General features: G+C 36.1%; 1 long non-coding RNA gene across 15 annotated transcripts in view; it reads right to left on the reverse strand.

The window, feature by feature from the left end:
- LOC118152785 (uncharacterized) overlaps positions 1-24,377 on the reverse strand; it is a 337,652-nt gene that overhangs the window by 42,369 nt on the left and 270,906 nt on the right. For 13 of the 15 annotated variants that reach the window (XR_013534736.1, XR_013534738.1, XR_013534741.1 and 10 more), the window contains 2 exons: positions 21,897-21,961; positions 13,982-14,084 (listed from right to left, as the gene is read on the reverse strand). This is a non-coding gene — a long non-coding RNA (uncharacterized LOC118152785). The remainder of the gene's footprint in view (positions 1-13,981; positions 14,085-21,896; positions 21,962-24,377) is intronic. The other 2 variants (XR_013534740.1, XR_013534739.1) reach the window with 1 other exon arrangement.

The following is a 24,377-nucleotide window of genomic DNA, read 5'->3' on the forward strand; positions in this document are numbered from 1 at the left end:
CATCCTATCTTTAAATCTTCTTTGCTAAAACTTAATTGCAATCAGGTCTTCATGTGTTTTAAAAAGTTAAATAAGAATTATAAGATAATTCACTATTGCCAACAATTTTTAGAACAAATTCCCCATCCTTATACTCTGCCTTCAATCACCTACTCTCCACTTCCTTGCTCCAATTACAGTCAGACCCACAGAAGCATTTCCTTACCTCAAACAACCCCCTTTACTCTTTACTTATGTTCCTTCCTCTGCCTTTTGAAGCTTTCCTTGATTATCTAAATTTTTAAAATCTTTCTTTTTTTTTTTTTTTTTTTGTCATGTTGCCATGACTATTCTGAGTCTAGGACAAGAGATATTTAAGATGAACCCAGAAATCTTGATTGGAGAGCAACAAAGCTGTGAAAGATTACTAGAGTCCATTCCATTAGGGAATGGAAACAACTGAAAGTATTCCCACGTAGCAAAGATTGGGCTCTGCTTGCCAAAAAGGATGATGTCTAAAAAGGATTGCAACACATTACATTTATTTAAAAAGTCATGAGTTTATGATGACCTTTTAAAATACCAAAAGAAAATCATTCCCATCTTTTGAGATCTATTTCCAATGTAACGTTGCTCACATGTCGCTTTTTGAATCCTTCAAATGACTTGATCAGCTCCCTCTTTTGAATTTTTATAGCATTTCACTCTTACTACTAATATTCTATTTATATTAATCTACATGCACCTAATAATATGAAAACCAGTTGACTCATAAAGTCACTTTTAGGGTCAAGATTGCATTTAAAATGCATAGAAGTGTTTTTTTGAATGCTAGGTGACTCATTCTTTCACTCCAACAGTTCTAGTAAAAACCAATGCCTTACAAGACTAAAAACGTTAAGTATTCTCTTTTTGTTTATTTTCATAATTTTAAAGTTAAATTTATTCAACTTATGACCTAGAACTGTTTTGTCTGTTACTTCAAATGTTCTGGCAAATAAAGTTATTATAAGAAAAGGGGAATCATATATTAGTAGCCTGTTAGACTGTAACTATCCATTTTATTGATATTCAATGAAGTTTGTTAGGAAACTGAGTATAAGAAACCACTATTTCCATATTTGTTTAAAAAAAAATAGGCCAGGCATAGTGGCTCAAGCCTGTAATCTCAGCACTTTGGGAGGCCGAGGCAGGTGGATCATTTGCAGTCAGGAGTTGGAGACCAGCCTGGCCAACATGGGAAAACCCCGTCTCCACTAAAAATACAAAAATTAGCCAGGCATAGTGGCTCGTGCCTGTAATCCCAGCTACTTAGGAGGCTGAGGTAGGAGAATCGCTTGAACCCAGGAGAGAGAGATTGCAGTGAGCTGAGATCATGACACTGCACTCCAGCCTGGGCGACAGAGTGGGATTCCATCTTGGGGGGAAAAAAGAAGAATAACAGAGGAACAGAATAATTTTAAACATTTTTTAAAAACTAAAATTCTTATATCTGGTTTATTATTAAAGAATGATAAATGAAAAGTATTTTGGTTTATTTTATTTCCATTATAATTCCTACAAAGATTATAAAACGTTGTTTTCAGCATTTTAGTGGATTTTAAGTTACTAAACTTGCAAGTACCTCTGCAAAATGTTGCACCTTGCAACTGTGCAGCCAGGCTGGTGGACTAGCAACATGGCCACTGCCTGTGAGATTTTGAGATATGTAGAATCCCAAGTCCCACTCCAGAATGAATTAATCATCATCTGATGTTAACAAGACTCCAGGTGGTTTCTGTGCATATTAAAGTTTGAAAGCACTGATGTAGCACACTGCAGGTGATGCACACACCTACTGTCTATTGAAATCTTTCTTTCAGGCTAGGATCACTAGTCAAGCATTGAAGACAGTCCTCTTAATTAACAAGAACTTATTTCTACAGGTGATACATCTTTTAAAATGAGGACTAGTCTTGCCATTATTCTCGGGAACTGTACTGTGTATGTAATGATCCGTGGAACTCTTTGCACTTCCTGTACTTTGACCTTTTTAATTCCAAATTTTCTTTCAGTCCACATCAGTGCCTCATTTCAAGGGTTTGACTCTAGAGCTGGGATCAATACACAGAGCAAACTCTTTCCTAAAACTAGACATCCCTCCTTTTTTAACTAATTCTATAAAGAGCTACCATAGAATTCTTTGTAAATGCTGTGATATTTTATCGTGCTTACTTTCTCTTCAACTATTTATCACGACCTCTTTAATAGCACCTACCAGATTATTTAGTAATTTTTGTATTCCAATGTTGGTTTACTCCTCCCATTCTCCAACCCTTACAATGTGGGATGATTCCCTAGGATCTCTGGGACATAGATAACTAAACCAGTTCCTGTCTCAAAGCAGGCACTTAGTAAATATTGTTTGAAGAATACACACTGTCAGAAGGTTTTTCTCAGCTTTCAAGAACCTTCATACTCAGCCATTTGGACTAAATATGATTACCTTCATTTTGCAAATGAGGAAACTCATGGCCATGACTTGCCAAAGAGCTGATGATTAGAAATAGAATGGGCAACAAAGCTGTCTTAGACCATTCTGTGATGCTGTAGCAGAATACCTGAGACTGAATAATTTACACTGAACAGATATTTATTGTCTCACAGGTCTGGAGGCTGAGAAGTCCAAGATCAAGGGGCTAGCATCTCACAAGGGCCCTCTTACTGTGTTATCCCATGGAAAAAGGGCAAAGAGAAGGTGAGAGAGAGCAAGAGATCTAAATAGTAGCCTCGAACACTTTTATAATGGCATTAATCTACGAGGTTCCACTTCACCTAAACTCTTCTTTCTCCCGACACTGCTGCATTTGGGATTAAGTTTCCAACACCTGCTTCACTGGGAACACATTCAGATCGTAGCTAAAGCCTAGTTTTCTGCTTCCATTAAGCATTTACGCATGGATTTTCATTTTGGTAGAACGTTTTTCCTGTTTAAAGTTACCAAAATAATTTAGTAGAATTGCCAATTTTACATTTTAAGTCTTGCCACAATTCACCTTTTCTTGTTTATCCACTGGTAAGAGTGCACTTTCTCTTTTACATTCAGGTAAAACAGTTCACTGGCCCACTCACCTCATGTTTCTTCCTTCCTCAATGCCTATGTTCATTCATCTCTTCTACAAGAAATGCTTTAATCCTTAAATAAATCCAACTCATCATTTAAAAGCTAGTTAATACAACCTCTAAAATTCTGTTTTAATGTTACCTAATACTGCATAATTTTAGTATATATAGTCATCACTGTGCACAGCTTCAATTTGCACAAATTACAATTATCTTGATTTCATTAAATAACATCAATTCCCCCAACATGGTTCCAATTTCAGCCTCCATGGCATATTAACAGTGAGTAATTGCACGAAGAAAAACCATGCTGCTAACCCTAGTTCAAGTTTAGTTAAAGCTCTACATCATGATCAGTGAGCAACCATGTCACTTCCTCCATGGTCTGTTGGTAATTGGTCACTGTACCTCTGTTATCAGTTCACACAGAGACAGCAAGGAGGGTAGCTATGTTGACTCTTAATCTCTCACCAATCAATCCAAGTAACATTTTACAAATGTGGATAATCAAAAGAGAAAATTAGTCAACCTAGATGACAATGTAATGAAAAGTGAAAAGTGGTAATTTAGAAAATGAAAGTGGGGTCAGATGTAAACAGAGTTATAGAAAAAATAGCTGACCATGTTGATGCTACCACTCTTCTTGAAATTCTAGATGTGTAGCCAGAGGAATTTGGTGAAGGCAAACTTACTGACAAAAGAAGAATGTGGTTGTGATGAAAAGGGTGAACATGTAATAGAACAAAACAAAACAACTTCACAGATAATTCATGACATTGAAAATGCAAAGGATAAAATGTCAGAGGCTGATTCAAACTGAGAAAAGAGCATGAAAATTGGCTAAGGCATAGAGAACATGAGCTCTCCATAGCAGAAGCTATACAAAGAGAACAAAGGCAAGCAGTGGTTAAGCAACTCTAGATACATTTTTAATTAAAAACTTTAATTCTTAATAGTTTTAATATTTTAAATTACACCACAGCAAGTAAATATTAATTTTACTATTTTATTTCATTTGCAAATGTTTTACACTTATAATCAACAACACAATAATTCTTTTTTAAATTTCAACTTTTATTTTAGATTCAGGGAGTACATGTACAGGTTAGTTACATGGTTGTGTGATGCTAGGGTTTGGGGTATGGATGCAGTCACCCAGGTAGCGAGCGTGGTACCCAATAAGTACCCAATCCACACCTCCTTTCTCCCTCCTTCTCTGTTAGTCCACAGTGTCTAGCTTTTTCATGTTTATTTCCAGGTGTGCTCAATATTTAACTTCCACTCTTTTGTGAGAATGTATGATATTTGGTTTTCTATTCCTGTATTAATTTTAGGATTATGGCTTCCAGCTCTATCCATGTTAATTTAAAGGACATGACTTCATTCTATTTTATGGCTGCATAGTATTTCATGGTGTATATATACCACATTTTCTTTTTCTAATACACCGTTGATGGATGCCTAGGTTGATTCCATGTCTTTGCTGTTGTGAATTGCACAGCAAAGTACATGTGAGTACATTTGTCTTTTTGGTAGGATGATTTCTTTTCCAATGGGATTGCTGGATTGAATGGTAGCTCTGAGAAGCTAACATTGAGTTCTTTGAGAAGTCTCCAAATTGCTTTCCACAGTGGCTGAACTAATTTACATACCCATCAACAGTATATAAGCATTCCCTTTTCTCCACAGCCTTATGAGAATCCGCTATTGTTTTACTTTTTATTAATAGCCATTTTGACTGGTGTGAGGTGGCATCTCAGTATGGTTTGGATTTGCATTTCTCTGATGATTAGTAATGATGAACATTTTTTCATATGTCTGTTGGCCAATCGAATCTCTTCTTTTGAGAAGTTTCTGTTCATGCCCTTTGTCCATTTTCTAATGGAATTATTTGTTTTTTGCTTGTTGAATTGTTAAGTTGCTTGTAGATCCTGGGTATTAGACCTTTTTTGGATGAACAGTTTGTGAATATTTTCTTCAATTCTGTAGGCTCTCTGTTTACTCTGCTGATAATTTCTTTTGCTGTGCAGAAGTTCTCTAGCTTAATTAGCTCCCATTCGTCAATTTTTGTTTTTGTTCCAATTGCTTTTGAGGACTTAGCCAAAAATTCGTTACCAAAGACAATATTGACAAGAGTATTTCCTAGGGTTTTTTTCTTTTCTAGGATTTTTATAGTTTTAAGTCTTACATTTAAATCTTCAATACATCTTGAGTTCATTTTTGTATATGGTGAGAGTTAGAGTCCAGTTTCATTTTGCATATGGCTAGCTAGTTATTCCAGTATCATTTATTGAGTAGGGAGTCGTTTCCCCGTTACTTGCTTCTGTCAGCCTTGTCAAAGATTAGATGGTTGTAGATGTGCAGCTTTACTGTCTGTTTTGTATCAAACCATGCTGTTTTGGTTACTGTAGGCTTATAGCATAGTTAGAAACAGGTAGTCTGATGTTCAGCTTTCTTCTTTATGCTTAAAATTGCTTTGGCTATTCGGGCTCTTTTGTGGTTCTGTATGAATTTTAGACTAATCTTTTCTAGCTTAGCTCTGTGAAAAATAATATTAGTGGTTTGATAAAATAATGTTGAATCTGTAAACTGTTTTGGACAATATGGCCATTTTAATGATATTAATTCTTCCAACTCATGAGCATGGAACTTTTTATTAATTTGGGTCATCCCTGATTTCTTCAAGTGATGTTTTGTAGTTCTCCTCGTAAAGATCTTTCACCTCTTTAGTGTGCTGTATACCTAGGAATTTCATTTTCTTTGTGCCTATTGTAAATGGGATTGTGTTCTTGATTTGACTCTCAGCCTGGATATTATGGGTATATACAAATGCTACTAATTTTTGTGCATTGATTTTGTATCCTCAAATTTTATTAAAGACATTCATCAGTTCTAGGAGCCTTTTGGTGGACTCTTCAGGGTGTTCTAGGTGTGGAATCATATCATCAATGAAAATAGGTAGTTTGACTTCTTTTCCAATTTGGCTGCCTTTTATTTATTTCTCTTGCCCAATTGCTCTGGCTAGAACTTCCAGTACTATGTTGAATAGGAGTGGAGAGAGTGGGCATCCTTGTCTTGTTTCAGTTCTCAAGGGGAATGGTTTCAGCTTTTGCCCATTCAGTATGATGTTTGCTGTAGGTTTCTCATGGATGGCACCTATGTTTTAGATGACTCTTAGTTTGTTGAGGGTTTTTATCATGAAGGAGTGTTGTGTTTCTTCAAAAGCTTTTTCTGCATGTGTTGATATGATCATATGGTTTTTGTGTTTAATTCTGCTTATGTGGTAAATCATATTTATGGATTTGTGTATGTTGAACCAACCCCAACCTTGCATTCCAGGAAAAAAGCCTACTTGATTGCAGTGAATTAACTTTCTGACATGCTGCTGGATATGATTTGGTAGTATTTTGTTGAAGATTTTTGCATGAGTGTTCATCAGGACATTGGCCTGAAGTTTTCTTTTTTCACTGTGACTCTACCAGATTTTGGCATCAGGCTTCATGGAATGAGTTAGGGAGGAGCCAGCTCTCCAACCACTCGATGTTTTGGAATAGTTTTAGTAGAATTGGTATGGGTTCCTCTTTGTGTATCTGGTAGAATTTGGCTGTGAATTCATCTGGTCTAGGGCTTCTTTTGGTTGGCAGATTTTTATTACTGATTCAATTTCAGAACTCAATACTAATCTATTTAGTGTTTCAATGTCTTCCTGATTCAATCTTGGAAACTGTATGTTTCCAGGAATGTATGTGTGTATATATATATATATATATATATCCTCTAAATTTTCCAAATTCTGTGACCAATGTTGTTCAAAGTAGTCTCTTTTGTATTTCTGTGCAATCAGTTGTAATGTCATTATGTCATTTCTGATTGCAGTATAAGAATTCTTAATGTTTTAACAAATTTTTAAGTGACAGCACCATTAATTTTTCCCACTGATTATTAAGCTCTCTTTGCATGATTTCAGCTTGCATAGTCATTTTATGGTTTCACACTGCAGTGATGAGAACTGCCTCTACTTGATTTTTCATGTATGTTAGTTCCATCCCAGCTAGGTTGAGAACTACTTGAAAATGGTAAATTTTTAATTATATTTTTATTGAGGTAAAATTCACATAATACAAAATTCACCATTTTAAAGTATACAATTTATGGCTGTTAATACAGTCATAATGTTGTATAACCACTACCACTATATAGTTCTGTAACATTTTCGTCATCCCTAAAGAAAATCCCACAACCATTAACCAGCCACTCCACCTTTTCCCCTCCTCTCTGCCACTGACAACAACTCATCTACTTTATGGATGTATAGATTTACCTTCTGTAAGTTTCAGCTAAATGAAATTATACAATATATATTGTTTCTGTATGGCCTCTCTCACTTAAGATAATGTGTTGAAGAGTCATCTATGCTGCAACACATTCATTTTTATGGTTGAATAATATTTTCTTGTATGAATCTATCATTTTCTTATTTATCCATTTATTAGATCCTGGATATCATTCCCACCTTTGGGATCTTGTGAATAGTGCTGCTATCAACATTTGTACACATATTTTTGGTTGAATATATGTTTTCAATCCTATTAGTTATGTATCTGGGAATGGAATTATTGTGTCATATGGTAATACAGTGCCTGACTTTTTAAGGACTCACCAAACTGTTTTCTACTGCAGCTGCATCATCTTACATTCCCACCAACAATTTATGAGGGTCTAAATTTCTCCACATCATTGACAATACTTTTTCAGTGCTTTCAGTCTAGTCATCCTAGTGGGTGTGATGGGGTATCTGATGATGGTTTTGATTTGCATTTTCATAATGACTAATGATATTGACCATCTTTTCCTGTGCTTTCTGGACATTCTTATATTCTTTGAAGAAATATCTTTTCAAGCCCTTTGCCTGTTTTTAACTGGATAATTTGCCTTTTTGTTATTGAATTCTAAAAGCTATTTACATATTATAGATGATAGGCCCTTATCAGATATATAATTTGCAAATGTTTTGGCCATCCTGTTGGTTATCTTCTCACTTGATTGAAAGTGTCATTTGATGCACAAGAGACTTTAATTTTGATGAAGGTCTAGTTTATATATTTCTGTTGTTGTTTTTGCTTTTAGTATTATATCTAAGGACCACTGCCAAGTCCAAGTTAAATAAAGATGTACCCTTATGCTTTCTTCTAAGACTTTTATAATTTTGGCTCTTATATGTAAGTCATTTATCTATTTTGAGTTAATTTTTAATATAATGCAAGTTAAGAATTTAAATTGATTCTTTGGCATGTGGATGTCTAGTTGTTGCAGTGCCATTTGTTGAAGAGACCATTATTTCCCATTGAATAATCTTGGCTTCCATGTAAGAAACTTAAGTGGCCAGATATATGGTTTATTTATGAACTCACAGGTCTCTTCCATTTTTCTGCATATCTATCTTTATCCCTATACAATGCTGGTTTTATTACTATAGCTTTGTATTGAGTTTTGAAATTAAGAACTGTGAGCCAACTTTGTTCCTTTTCAAGATTGTTTTGGATATTTGGGGTTCCTTGCAATGTTGGAATTTTGACTGGGATTACATTTACTCTATAGATCAATTTGGGGACTACTACTACCTTAAAAATATTAAGTCATTCCATTAACAAAGGATCTATTTCTAATTATTTAGGTCTCCTTTAATTTCTTTCAACAATATTTTATAGTTTTATGTGGGCAAATATAAATTTATATTTGGTGAAATTTATTCCTGAACACTTTATTCTTTTGATGATATTGTAAATGGAATGTTCTGAAGTTTATGTTTTGATGGGTCATTGCTAGTGTAAAGACACACAACTGATTTTTTATGTCTTGTGTTCTGAAACTTTTCTAATTTTGTTGAGTAGTCTCAATAGTTTTAGCGGTGAATTCCTTAGAATTTTCTGCAAGGTCATGTCACTTGTGGAAAGGGATAGTTTTTCTTCTTCCTTTCCAATATGGATGGCTTCTGTTTTTTTCTCTTGCCTAATTTCTCTGGCTAGAACTTCCAGTACAGTGTTGAATAGATACGGTGAGAGCAGACATCTTTGTTTCATTCCTGATCATAAGAGGACAGCTTTCATTCTTTCACTAGTAAGTATAAGATTGGCTGTGGGTTTTTCATTAATGCCCTTTATCATGTTTAGGAAGTTCTCTTCTATTTCTAGTTAGTTGTGGGTTTTTCTTAAAAAAGAATCATGAAACAGGGTTATATTTTATCAGATGCTTTTTTCTGTATCAATTAATATGATCGCATATTTCATTTTCTCCATTCTAATAATACGGTGTGTTACACTGGTGGATGCTTGTGTGTGAAACCACCCACACATTCCTAGGATAAATCCTACCTGGACATGTGGTATAATTCTTTTAATATGCTATTGAAATCAGTTTGCTCGCTATTGTTGAACTTTTTTGCATCTCTATTCATAAGGGATATGGGCAGTAGTTTGTTTCTTGTGATGTCTTTGTGTGGCTTTGGTATCAGAGTACTGGCCTAATACGAAGAGTTAGGAATATTTCCTCTTCTGAAAAAGATTGAGGTTAATTCTTTTTCAAAATTTGGTAGAATTTGAAAATGGCATTATATTTTCTTGTTTTAGGGTATGTGGGCGGGGGGGGCGGTGAGTGTGTGTATTTGTTTGTATCCCTCACTGTGCTTAGCAGGGTACCATACACAGAAAAAGAGATCTATAAATGCTTGGATAAATTTCTAGACAAGTAAGAACATTCATTAAAAAATGTAAATCAACTTATACGAAGCTTTTCAGAAATATGCCCGCTTTGTGAATATGTTCCTGTAACAGCATTTCAGCCAAGCCCTGAAATAAAATGTTCAAAAGGCTAGCAGGGCGGTGGAGATACAAACACACACTATGGAGAGAGAAAAAGAGGAGCAAGCTCTATTAAGTGGCTTGAAAGGAATCCTTGGAGGTAATACACTTACCATCCAAGGAGAAACTATGTAAAAATCCATAAAGAGATTAACAAGCAGAACTGTGGCTGACGAAAACCAGATTAACTCTGCCAAAGACGAGAGCCGTAAAATGCACCAAGAAAATATCCAACAATAAAAAGAGAAATTATCTGCTGGTAAAAATTCATGATTCTGAAAGTAGACACCACCAGCCTAATTTAATAATTGTAGGATCCCTGATGGAAGGAAAAAGCAGGATATGGTTGAGTCTTTTTCAAAATTTAATTAAAACCAACACAGCACTTATGCCCCTGCTCCTCCAAGATTCAAACAGTTTCACAGTGTAGGAGCAGACAGGCCACGGTCAGAGGCAGTGACTCACCATATTTTCAGAAGGGGATTTTAAGAATCAAAGAGGCACACTTCAGAATTACAAGGCATAAAGTTCCACATGCAGCTTACAAATCTGTCCTTCCCTGTCTATTCCCTGCATGTTCCTGCAGCATTCTGCACATAGACAGTGTGCACTGAATGAGGGCTGGCTCCTGCCTGCCTCACAGCCAGCCCCTGGCAATGAGGCAGTCATCAGGGCCTTCACGTCTCCCTGGGAAGAGGAGCATTTTCTCTTCCATGCCCAGGATGGAAACTTACAAGATCACCCCCAGACATAAAGGGAAGCCAAGATTCTAATGTATATTTTAGGTCTGCTTGATATTTGGTGAGATATAAACCCTACTGTTAGATGTTTCTCTTTTTTACTACCTGCTGGAAGAATACAGGACCACATGCTAATTGCAAAATCCCTTTTTGAAAATCTTCAGATTCACACGCTGCTCTTAGCATTTGTACTTAGCAGGCATCAGTCAAAATTTGTTAGATTTATTGGATTTAGCACAAAACAATTTGAATACTAACTTTTGCTTTGAAAGACATTTTATACTATCCGAAAGAGGGGAAAAGAGAGAAAAACGGCAAGGAAAAATGGTGGTTAGCAGGAAAGCAAAGGCTCTACTGGATTTGGGTCATCTTGGCAAGCTGCAACAAGCAAACATCCATGACATTTGCTGTTACAGATTCACATCGCCTGTAACCCATTCCTTACAGTCCTCCATCCAGGAAGTCAAGCTTATTGGTGAGTGATTTACTTGCAGAGGTGTTGAGCTGGACACAGATAAATAATTTTTACAATGAGGTCTCTGAAAAACACCGATTAGAAACTTCAAAATCTGCTCCAGAACAAAAAAGGCATAAATATGAATTATCTTTATTAGAGTTCTTATTGGATGCTATATGCTTTTACTTTCAGTGGTAGAATTTTGACCCTAGAAGTCTAAATAAATAAACAAAAAGCACTGGATACACAAATTTTTAATTAAAATGGACTCATCTAAAGATTTTCTACACTGGAGGAAAAGGCAAATTATTTAGTGATGCATCGAGGTGTCCAAAGTTCATTAATGTCAATAGCTAGGAAAAAAAACTATGAGATCCCAGGGTCTCACATTTATTAAATCAGATAAAAATTCAAAATTTCTCTCAAACATTTTCTTATGAAATAGTTAAATCAGTTGCCACTTTCTTTTCAAAGTTTTAGTGAGTTCATTAAACTAGATGGTTAGGAAACTCTTTTCGTAAGTTTATTCCCTCTTGATTTCTCCTCTAATTCATTAGCTCTTCATTCTTAATCTGATACTTCATGGAAAATTTTTCTGTTGTTTTTTTCTCTACAATAGTACCTATGATATATGAATTGCACGTAGATTTTCAGTGCACTGACTGGTTATATGTGGCTTACCCAGTCACTCAAGCAAGCTGTAACCTCAAGCCAATATATGTATGTATAAGTATAGATATGTGCATGTCTGCCTCCAATAGCCATTATCAATCCATTGTAGTAGCATTTTGTAATTATTTACACTTCATTGTTTATAAGGCATTTTCTTTAATAGTGTCTAGCTTAAATCTGGTGAGTTAGGTAATTTTCATCCCCATTTTATCAATGGTAAAAACTAGGTTCTTATAAGTAGAAATAATTAACAATTTCACCTAACTACACATATCTTCTGCACATGTATTTTTATGAGTCCTGGCTTAAATTTATATATGAACCAATATAACCTAAGGGTTGAGACCAAAGGCTTTGCAATAAGTCTGAGTTCAAATCCTAGCTCACCAACTTACCACCCTTGACAAATTACTTAAACTCCTTAAGTTTTAGTTTCCTCACTTAAAAAGAGGAAGTATGACTATTACACAGGGTTATTGTAAAGATTAACTGTGACATGTCTGACTCTTTTTAGCAAGTATTAGTAATCTATTATAACAATAAACATGATAGTACAAATGATGTTGTTTTGTTATTGTTTATGAATCTAACTGCCATAGATTTGTTCTTTTATATTCACTGAATTAAATTTAATTCTTACCCTCTCAATAAATTAGAAAAGGCACCCTTAAGTATCCACATACACTCATAACATAAAATTTCGGTCAATGACAAACCACAAACACGATAGTGGTCCCATAAGATTATATACTGTGTTTTTACTGTAGCTTTTCTGTGTTAGATATACAAATCCTTGCCAATTACAATTTCATGTAATATTCATAACAATCACATGCTGTACAGGTTTATAAGAGAGCTATAGTTTGTAGCTCTCCCACATGGCCTGGGTCTTCAGTAGTCTACATCACCTAGGTCTGTGTGAGTACATGCTACGGTGTTCATGTTCACAGAATGATGGAATCACCTGACACGTCCCTCATAATGTATTTCTGTTGTCATGATGTGTGACTCTGTTTGCCTAAAAAAGTAGCCACTGGGGCATGAAGCTAAGTTCAGGCTGTGTGGACAGGAGAAGTCAGCAAGGCTTGGAGGAGTATTTGCCAGGTGGCTGTCCCAGGGAGGAGCTGCAGTAGCTACATGAGTGGTTTGGATGGATGAGGCAGGAGAGGAGCAGGGATAGGGAAAAGGAGGTGGCGATGTGGAGGGTAGGGGTAAAATAATCAGATTTGTGCCTGAGAGAGCCTGCCAAATTAGAAATCCTAGTGCCTTCCATCAGCTCCTGCCCCACACCTTTTCTTCTAGGTCATTCAGGGCTGCTTGTTTCCCAGATTTTGCTTTTTTGGCATAAAATGTTTTACCCCATAATTCCACTTGCCTTACAGTGCCTCTCCCATGAGAGTCACTCCTAGGTCAGCCCAAGGTCAAAATGCCAGGGACTCTGGTTTTCTCGAAATACCACAGTGATGGTTTCATGTCACTCCATGAGTGGTCTCCCTTTTCAGCTGCATCTGTTTTTACCCTCCTCCTTCTAAGTCAGATGCTGGAAATTTCTTTTTTAGAATTTCATCCTTTTTTCCACTCCCAAGCCCGAAGCTGAGCTAGTGCTCCCTTAACAGCTAGTCTTGGGAGAAGTTGTCTCTGTTCTCATTGAAAGCAAGATCCATCCCCTAACTTTTGGTTAAGTAGCCCTTGTTGAGATTCAGTAAAGTGCTTCAGGGTACCAGGTTAGCAGCAGCCTGCCTAATGCAGACCCTGCCCTGCAACTTTTTGGTTATGAGCCTCAGCAAAGCCACTTAACCTCTTGATTGATCAGTTTCCTCTCTATATAGTACAGGCACAATAACAGAACCAAACTCCTAGAGTTGGTATTAGTTAATATTGTTAGTGTTTATGGCAGAGTATATTACCAATTAAGTTCTATTCAAGTGTTTATTAAATAAAATAATCCATAAATACTTGATCTTAAATTATGTTTCAGGCATGTACCTACAATCCCAGCTACTCAAGAGGCTGAGGTGAAAGCATCGTTTAAGGCCAGGAGTTTGATTTAACACCAGCCTGGGGAACACAGAGAGACCTCATCTCTAAAAAATATCTCTGTCTTACTTTGTTTGGGTTGCTATGACAAAAATACCACAGAGTAGATAGTTTAAACAACAATATTCATTTCTCACCATCCTGGAGGCTGAGAAGTCCAAGATCAAGGTGCCCGCAGATCCAGTGTCTGGAGAGGGCCTGCTTTCTGGTTCATATGTCACATCTTCCTCCTATGTCCTCCTATGGTGGAAGAAAGAAAGAGAACTCTCTGTGGCCCCTTTTATAATAAAAGCATTATATTCATTCACGAAGAATCTATTCTCATGGCCTAGTCTTCTTCTGGAGACCCCACCTCCTACTGCCATCTCATTAGGAGTTAGGATTTCAACTTACGATTTTGGGGGGAAACGCAAATGTTCAGTCCACTACAAACTCACCTGCCACAGAAACTTCCCGAACTAGCTTGTCCTCTGCCTAGCACTTCTACTTACTTGCTAGCCAGCCACCAGCAACTTTAATTCACAAAGAAAACAATAAAAATCATGCAAATTTCATTTACCTAATGTATCAGACTCACCAACTCCCTCATACATGAATATGCTCTCTTGAAATTGATTATCTACTTTCCCAGGCCCATGTTTCTGGGCTATTGTCTCTTCTTAAACATCAATATAATAAACAGCATTGCTTTCACTGACATCCTTCTAGCTGTGGTCCCCCAGGCCAAAGCCCTCTCCCAGTGGTACCCAGAAACTCTGGACAAGTATGAGGGTGGGCATTGAGAGGAAAGTAAAGGTAGAGGATGGCTGTGGGGACTGCTATGAGTAGGGCTTGCTCAGGTGTTAGAAGGAAGAGCTGGTTACAAGATTGATTTCTGCACCTCCCCAGTGGTTGTACCCACAGCTGATCCTGAAGTTAGCTATGCTGTATGGCGCACAAGACAAGAAAAGCCTCTCCTCCTTACAGCCCAGGAAACCTGTCCTCTGGTGTTCCTAATTTTTGCCTAGTCAGACCACAATTTTACAGTAGCTAAAGTAGCTTTCTAAACAGGAGGTCTAGTTTTTCCCTTTGTGATATACTGGCAATTTATACAGAGCAGCTGTCACGGAGGGTGGAGGTCAGTAAGCTGCATCATGTACATATCTGTTTATGAAGTGAAAGATCGTATAAAGCCTCTTTTTCTCCTTTTGATCAGAAACTTATTCCTGTCATTCCCCTGAACATCCCTCTGTGGTCAGACCTTTAATGAACATATGAGGCGAAAGAAATTAGCCCTGTGATTTATCAGACCCTGTGATTTAGACATGACTGAAGTTAACGACCTCAGTGCCCTGCTTCTCTTTGGCAATGGAAAATTTCATCATATGCTGGAGAGAGAGGATAGGTAGAACCAAGTATTCAAATCTTAATTTTAGGCTGTAATTTCACTAAGAGTCTTAAGAGCAAAGATGGGGTTTTGATATGAATGCAGAGCGTGCATAGGTTCCTAGTAGATACAGTAGGCTTTAAGTTCCTCTTTTGTATTTCCCCCAGTGTCTGCACAACATTCTGTCCATACATGCTCCATAGGAGATCAATATTGGTTGATTTAGTGCATACATAGTAATAATGTGCTTTCTGTACTCGAAATGGTATGGCAGCTGAATTAACAGTTAAATTACTTGCGGTTTCCCATTGATGTCAAATGAAATGGCAAAATTAAGAGCTATATGTTGATGAGTGAACACATAGTGCAAGCATCAAGGAGCACAAAGAGGCATCTCCCTGTGAAGGAATTTAATTGGCTTAAAAGAACAACTGACTGCACAGTTACCTTCCCCTTTTTCTATTTTCTGTGCATAAAGGTATTATTTCAGCATATGTATTTTTAGCACAATGTAGACAGAAAGACTGGAAAACTATCAAAATTAAAACATATTTGAAGTGAATCAGACAGCATGTATAAATAGTACAACTTTATTCACATCTCCCTAATGAGTGAGCCTAGCTTCATGAGTTGATGTTTCCAGTTCCTGTTTCTCTTTCCATCCATGAAGTCCATCAATCAACTTCAATCAATATTTTTCAAAGGCAGTAGGGCTTTTGCTACTGGCTGATTAACAAAGGGCTATTTAATCTTTGTCCATCACTTTTACCTCCGAATTCTAGGTTCATATCCAATTGGCTTGAAAATCTGATTGATTTAACATTATCACTTTTCTGGAGATCTCAAAATTTGTCAATGAGCCTTTAAAAAATACTCCACTTATACAGGCATGGTGTATTTAATGAATTATTATACTAAAATCAGAGATTAAGGTAAATATTTCATCATTTCTATTCAGTCATTTTAAAATAGCATGAATAATTTGTATATCAATGTTTCTAATGTGTACTTGTTTATATCTAAACTGATATACTGCATTGTCATATCAAACTACATGGCTTATTGAAAGTGATGCTGGAACAGGAAATATGAATAGGGCTTGTTAATAATAATATTGTTTCAACAATAGTAATAACCCAAAATAAAAGGTATATATGTGGATTGTGAACAAAAATTAGTTTCATCAAATTAGTTCTGTAAATAGAATGCTTTCATAAACACAGACTTGGACTTATAAGGGTGAGGATCTGTTATATTTTTAAACATTATCCAAAAATAAGTTTTCTAAACCTTTATACACTTAGAGAATGCATGTGTACTATTATGTATAATATTCATCCAAATTATAATTACAAGATAATAAAATTGTCTTGTGTTAATTAAAAAGAGACCTTAGCACTATAAATACCACACAGAAATGCTGAGTGAAAAATTGTGTTAGTCATGCCAGGATTTCCACTCTGGCTATGTTGAGTACACAGGAGTACAATGACATCCCTGTCAAGAACAATGAGAAAAGTGAGATAAAACACACAGTTATAAGTTTGAAAGCAGCACAAAGCTGCTGAGACAACCAGAAAGTGAGGGGCCAAGATGTTGGAGAGAAGAGAACCAAGGAGAGATAAGCCTACTTCTTAGACCCGTTTTTCCCAGTTGCTGATTTTTAGCATTGGGTAAAAGGTGAAAAATCTGAGGTCAAGACCTGGGCCAGGAGGCCAATAGGCCAGCTGAACATCTCAGTTTGACAGCAATGGAGAGACAAAAATTGAACTCAGGGCCTCAAGGCAGCTTACATCCTGTAAAAGGGGGAGGATGAACAAGTGAGCATAAGGTCAAGGTCTTTACCAAATTCTTTAGCTGTGAATCAAGAGGTTAAGAAACTGTGACTCTGAAAATTAAAACAGAGTTTTCAGTAGTTTTACTGGGGCTAGGAAATAAATATTGCAGTTCAGAACCCACCAGTGAGTTGCGGATTTCTGTAAACACCCCCAATCTTTAGAGACTAACCCTTGGAGCAGTATAGACATGAGTTAAGAGGAGCCTTACAAAAATTGTAATCTGGCTCAGGGCAGCTCAGGTCCTGACTGAGTGAAAATGAAAGTTTCTCTTGTCTAACACAAGTTTTGATATGCTATGTATTTTAAATATGCACACATTAAAATATTTTATAAGAATATTTAGATAATTGTGAATGTATGCATAAAATATATCAAAAAATCACACAAATGCTACATCATTTATAATTATTTTATATATTTTAAGTAATAGCATATAAATATATATACAATGAATATATAAACAAAAATATATATTTTATCATTTTGTTATTTAAAGATCTAATGAATACATGAGCATAAAAATTATATTTCAAATATTACAAGCTGTATGCATGCATTTTAGATGATAGCCAAAGAAAATCCTATGGATATTTTTTAAAGTATTAAAAGTACAGGATACTGTGCCAATATCCTCTGTGCCAATAAGTAGAAAGATTTTATGACAGACTCCTGAAGAAGCACAATTAAATAACTAATACAAGAAGAAATACCAAATCTGAATAGGCCTGTATCTACCAAAGAAATTGCATCTGTTATTAAAATATTTCCCCAAAGGAAATACACAGATGAGAAATCTTCACCAGTGAATTCTTCCTAACATTTAAGAAACAAGCCTATTCTTAAATAAACTCTTCCATATAATAGAAAAAGAATAAATACTACCCAGTTGAATAATTAATTTAATGCTAATTGCATTCAATTGTACCAGATATATTATTGGTATCATTATATCAATAATAATTCAATAATAAGAGTGTAATAATTATTTTACCAGGAAAAAATTCAGCAAGAACTTGTGCCAAAGAGTCCCAAAGACTTCTTCACAATAGCATTAAATTTTCTCAGCGACTATCTGCAAATTTAATCTTCTCAGTGATCATTTGCAAATACCCCTGATTGCAGGTTTTGCTCATCACTGTTTCCTTAAAATGACAGTCAAGGATGCTAAAGATGGTCGGAACATACAGCTATTCCCATTGTGGTCTCCGTTTTCTGAGTCAGAACTCTTCAGTTAGATAATTAAAGTCTCATACACAAATGACTAGCTTATGGTTCCCAGAGTAGAATGACTTTCTCAATCACAGATACAGAACAAAACATAGAGGCTCCTGTATCCGACAAAGCTGATGTACACAGGACCACATGTAACGTGTACTTAGATTCCTCTTCAGCAGCAAGCACAGTGCTTTCACATAGTAGACATTCAACACATTTTCATTACTTTGTTGGAAAAAAAAAACACACAACATGCAATTTGACTGAACTGTAATAAAATCAATTAAGATATTTATGTTTACTTTTTATGGAGTTTAGAAGGACATAGCCAAGTTTGCTAGGTCATTACTGTCATTATATTTGAGGGTCATCATGAAAAAGGAAGGCAAATATTGATTATAAAAATCCTGTGAATTCCAAAGAGTACACACTACATCACGGAGAACTCACTTTTGAATTCCTGTTCTCTGAGAAATGTGTGCTGGCTAATGTTTTGGTTTGAGGGCTCCAGATATTAGGAAAAGAAAAACAAGAAAAATCAGTTAACTGGCTGAGCAACATGGTGCTCAGCTCCCCCAGATTCAGAGGCTAAATTTTATCCCTAAGAGAATTTCTCACAATACAACCTTGGCAGTCATATACCCAAAAAGTTGGTTAAGAAAAATTGTGAAGTTATTCTGTAGTGAAGCAAAGCATAATGATAGCAAGTTTTACATTTCCAAATAGCAGGAAACTTCACTATTCCAGTATCACCAACTAAAGTGTTTGGTGTTGAGGTAGAAAAAGAGAAGACAGATAAAAGGAAGTGAGGTAAAGTGTGCCAAAGCTGAGCTTGAACCAGTGTTTTCTAATTTTTCACATTCTTTTAATAGTTGATAATCAACAGCAGGCAATAAACCATCTAAAAGATGAACCATACACTTTTAAACACACAGGCTCATTTTGATTTACACCTAAACTTCAGAAAACATACATCATCATGAAGTCCTTCAATAAAAAATGACAGATTAGTGAAAATAAACGACTCGATTTAAACACACACACACACACACACACACACACACACACACAGATTTTTCACTTTTACTTTTAATGAGAGAATCCGAAGTTTTGTTTTCCCCTGAAGTTAAATTCAATTTTGTGTTGTATTAAATGTTTGGCACTTTTCTCTGCAGCTCTGAAGCAGCCCAAACGTAATTTGAGTTAATTTATGAAATGCACTTTGTATACCGGTATTTATTGTCTGAGATAAATAGTCAAAATATATCAGATTTATTGACGTCCTGAGAAAGGGGCATTATGGCTGCTTAGACTGAACCTCTGGGCGAAATGAATATTCAGAGAAATGAAAGCAGACTGCTGGTATGTGCCTTAAGAAAAACAACAACAAACAGAATAGCTGGGAAAAGGAAACTGCATACAGTCTAGCTATTTTAGAGTGACGTGTTTAGCACTGATTGCAAATAGACCTCTGAATGTGGGCGATGCAGGGAACTTTTCTATAAAAATGGGCACAATAGAACAAGGACATGCAGAATTGGATTTGCTTTATTTCAGTTCTCTTCTTAGAAAATAACAGAAAAAGAATGCCTGAAGAATTTATGAGCAATAAGCTCTTGAGCATGTTTTTATAGCATTGTAGAATGAAAGAAATCATGCTCAGTTCTCAGACAAGATCAAGGCAAAAGGACAATCCTGACCAATGTGGTGAAACCCGGTATCTACGGATAGTACAAAATTGGCCGGGTGTGGTGGTGGGTGCCTGTAATCCCAGCTACTCAGGAGGCAAGGCTGGAGAATTCCCTGGAGCCCCAAAGGTGGAGGTTGCAGTGAGCCAAGATCAGGCCATTGCACTCCAGCCTGGGTGACAAGAGTGAAACTCCGTCTCAAAAAAATAAAAATAAATAAAACAAAAAATAAAATGATGCTATGAGTTAAGGTTTGGAAATCAATTATGATTTTTAGAATTTGAAGAATGTAAAGGAAATAAATAATTTAGGTAAGTTTGTTGCCTAGACGGCGTTATAAGAAATTAAGAAGAAAGCCCTCAGCTGAAAAACTGTTGGTTTATTGATTTTAACGTCACTCTTCAATAACTAGTAGTTTACTCTCTACTTCCCCTACTCACACCCTTTGTGAAATATATCTAATTCCAGAATTGGTAGAAATATGTCTAATATATTTTTGACTTGTTTTTAATTTTAAATTCACTCTTAAAATTTCTATTTGTTTCACTTTCCAGTCTGCTTTCTTTGTTTCTGTAACATAGGTAGAATCCATTTCTTCATCTATAAAAATTCTAAACATTATCATTTAAGTTCCTTTCCAGATTTCTCTATTATCTGCAGTCTCAAGAAGGTTTTCCTGTTGTTTGCGTTTGGTTTTTAGTTTTAGTTTAGGGTTATCTGTTAGTTTTATGGTATTAGTTTCTTGTCCATGTTATAGAACTTTTTTACCTGTACACACAGAGGGCATGGAATTCTAATTTCTCACAGGGGCCTCTGTTTCTATCTATAACTAAGGGTGGGTGCATGGCTTCCAGGAGACTTCCTTAGACACTAGATTTAGGGCTGGTTTTATCCAAGTTAAAAAATGAAACAACACTCATATTCCACAGAGTGTCTTAGACCCTAGTCCCCATTGGTATGGAAACCCAGACACCTGAGAAAAATATTCAGCCTGATAGCCCTGAAACTCCCCATGCAGACTGTGGTTCATCTCCATGACTCTGCATTTCTCTTTCTGGCAACTCAAGATTTTCCCTTTCATGTTTTTGAGCTTAGGCAAATATTTTGCTTTGTTTTGTTTTAAACAAGTTGAATTTTATCCAGAATTCCATATATCTGGGATACTGCCATAGCTGCCCAACTCAGCTTTGTCTATGGCAGGGCACCAAAGATGGACAACAACACTCCTGCCACTTTGCCTTTAACATCAATGTCGTTTTTACTTATAAAAGCCAATCCATGCAACAATGTCAGAACACATTCTACCAGCAAAGTGACAATGAAAAACATCAGTTACCATGGGCCGTATTTCATAGGCAGGTGATTTTGCACATAATTTTAGAAGCCAAATTATGTGGATAATATAGTTATCAGATAGCACGAATAACTTAGCCTGGAAAGAAAGAAAAGTCCTATTCAATAAAAAGAAATCATAGTCAGAGGATACTGAAAAATAGCATAGTTGTATATGGACAGCATATTAAGCATTTGGTGGTGGTGATGTTTGAGAAGTGTGTATGTGTGTATGTGTGTGTTTGTGTGTGTGTGTGTTGGGAAATTTTAGTTTCATTTGATTTTTGTTTTTAAGGTTTGTTTATTTGAATCAACACCCTTTCTCTTGGCTTGTTTTTCCATAGTCAGTCTTGGTTCACTGAGGCATTTTTCATTAAACCAAGTAATAGTTTTCCTCCTCATTTTTTCTTTTAGACCAAGATTAAAATTGGCCTGCAGATCAAAGACCATGGCAAAAAATTCCTGACATTGGAAACTGCCTTCCAAAACATCCCTGTGCCTCATCCCCTTCTACATATTCCATATAAAGAGATTGTTTTGTTTTCCACCTGGCAACGCTTAAATTGTTTTATTTTTCTTCGTTAAAACCACCATGCCTCTCCAGTTAACTCACGTTTTAGCATCTTGATTCAGCAGGATCCTAAAAACTTTTATTTTTGTTGTCGTTGCTTCTTTTTGCTTCGGGGAGAAATAAAAAAGAAACAAGTTAAAGAATATATAGTTAACCCTTCTTTAAATATATATAACTAGATTTCTAAAGGAATGAAAAAATACGGTACTAGCGGGAAAACTCTGCAGTCAAATCTATATTTAACTTGAAATCCCACAGCTTGTTGTGGGTGTGTTTGACATCCTCTCATACCTGCTAAGTCCCCTTGAGTACTCAGTAAATATTAATTATGGATATTTGACCATTTCTTTCTTCTAATGGAATCTTCAGCGCCAATTTTGAAGTTCCCATTTTGTGCTAGTGCAGCCTTCAACACAGGTCTTTTCTTCGTTTTGGAATGTAAACACGATCTGCCTATAAGAAGTAACTGTGCATTTTTGGGGTCCTCAAAAAGAAGTCATATTTACATAGAATTACACAGAATGAAATCCTAAAACAAACAAGAGAAACTGGTTTTTATATCTCGGTTTCTAAAAGCAAAAGAATAACGCCAGATTCTAACCAAACATTCTATGTTCCAAATATGTTTTACATTGTGTGCTAAGTTCCTCTGATGCTCTTATTGACCATCTTGTAAATGGCTTAAGTAGTTACAGTTCCCTAATTAGGAGAATATAATGGCAGTGGCAAATGCCACCAGAGTGCCTTAGCCTGTTTCTTACCAATTTGACCTGACAATCTATTATGTTTGCTGTAAATCTAATTGCATAGCGATCAGTGAATGACATGAATTGTCTCAGCTCAGTTTAGAATTTTATTTTGTAATGGGCAGAGATGTATTTTTAAATGTGACACAAATACAAACATATATGTACATATGTGTCTATATATGTATATGTATGTATGTTTGTTTATATGTGCATATACATAGACAAGTATGTATATGTACAGTATATATACACTATGTATACTATATATACTGTATATTATATACAAGGCTCTTTTTGTTTTCCCAGATTTGGAGTCTCACCATGCTGCCTAGGCTGGTCTTAAACTCCTGCCCTCAAACTATCCTCCTACTTTAGCTTCCCACAGTGTTGGAATTACACGCATGGGCCATTGTGCCCAGCCTATATACAATGTTCTATATAAGGTATTTTCCTTATCTTTCAATCAAATTAAGGTAGATTTAGCTCTATAAGAGAAAAAAAAACTATGATGTATTTCCACTGTGATTTTTAAGTAAATAAAAAACTTTATAGCAGTTTTAAATCTGAACTGTAAAGATTCGATTTGTATAAATGTTCAGAAACATATCTTTTTTTTTTTTTGAGATGGAGTTTCACTCTTGTTACTCAGGCTGGAGTGCAATGGCACGATCTCGGCTCACTGCAACCTCCTCCTCCTGGGTTCAGGCAATTCTCCTGCCTCAGCCTCCTTAGTAGCTGGGATTATAGGCATGTGCCACCGTGCCCAGCTAATTTTTTGTATTTTTAGTAGAGACGGGGTTTCACCACGTTGACCAGGATGGTCTCGATCTCTTGACCTCATGATCCACCCACCTCGGCCTCCCAAAGTACTGGGATTACAAGCATGAGCCACCGTGCCCAGCCCAGAAACATATCTTTTTTTTCAAGCAAGATTCACCTTCATTTGTTTTCCTCATCATAAACTGCATACTTAAGTAAGAGACTTTGAACTTCTCTTCTTCAGGTAGCAACCGTAACTCCAACCACATGGATTTCTTGTTTGTGGATTGCATATTTCAAATGGAATTTGTGCTCATAATTCAAAACTCTTGGTAAGAATTTAGGTCATTCCATGTACCCTGTTCTGCTGTGCTTAGTCAAATTTTCCCAAGTCCAAAACTTTCAATAAATAATACGAACTGATAATCCCGGTCCCAAGAGTCAAGTGGGATTAAAAAAGCAAGAAAGAATTCTGCCTGCTCATCTAATCACAAATAGAAATTGTGAAGATCTTGCTTGTCTGAGTTCTGTGAAAATTCACTGTGAGCCTTGGTTTCGCTTTTTATCTGTTCATCACTCAAACTCAGATGAAAATATCCCACTGCAAATTTTCCTACCTAAGATAATATTAGTAAGAATTGTTAACACTTACAGAGAGCTTATTAAGTGTCAGGTACCATTGTAAACCCTTTACACAATTCATCTCCTTTAATCCTCATAATTCTGCGAAGTAGGAACTACTATTTTTCCAAAATTTAGAGATGAAGAAACTGAGGGACAATGATGTTAAAGTAATCTGCTGAAGACTACATAGCTTGTTAGTGGCAAAGCCAGTTTCAAAGAAAATTCCATTTGCGTTTGCCACTCACATGAACAAGGCATTGTAGAAGGACACGGTGCGACCGCAGTTTAGATATCACATGCTCACATGCATTCAGGCCAGTACATTTAACGAAGACAGTCTAAGAGTGAGAAAAGTGCTGGTCCAGGAATCAGCCGACCTCGATTTCCAGCA

Source organism: Callithrix jacchus, chromosome 4, assembly GCF_049354715.1.
Source record: "Callithrix jacchus isolate 240 chromosome 4, calJac240_pri, whole genome shotgun sequence".
Classification (NCBI taxonomy): domain Eukaryota; kingdom Metazoa; phylum Chordata; class Mammalia; order Primates; family Cebidae; genus Callithrix; species Callithrix jacchus.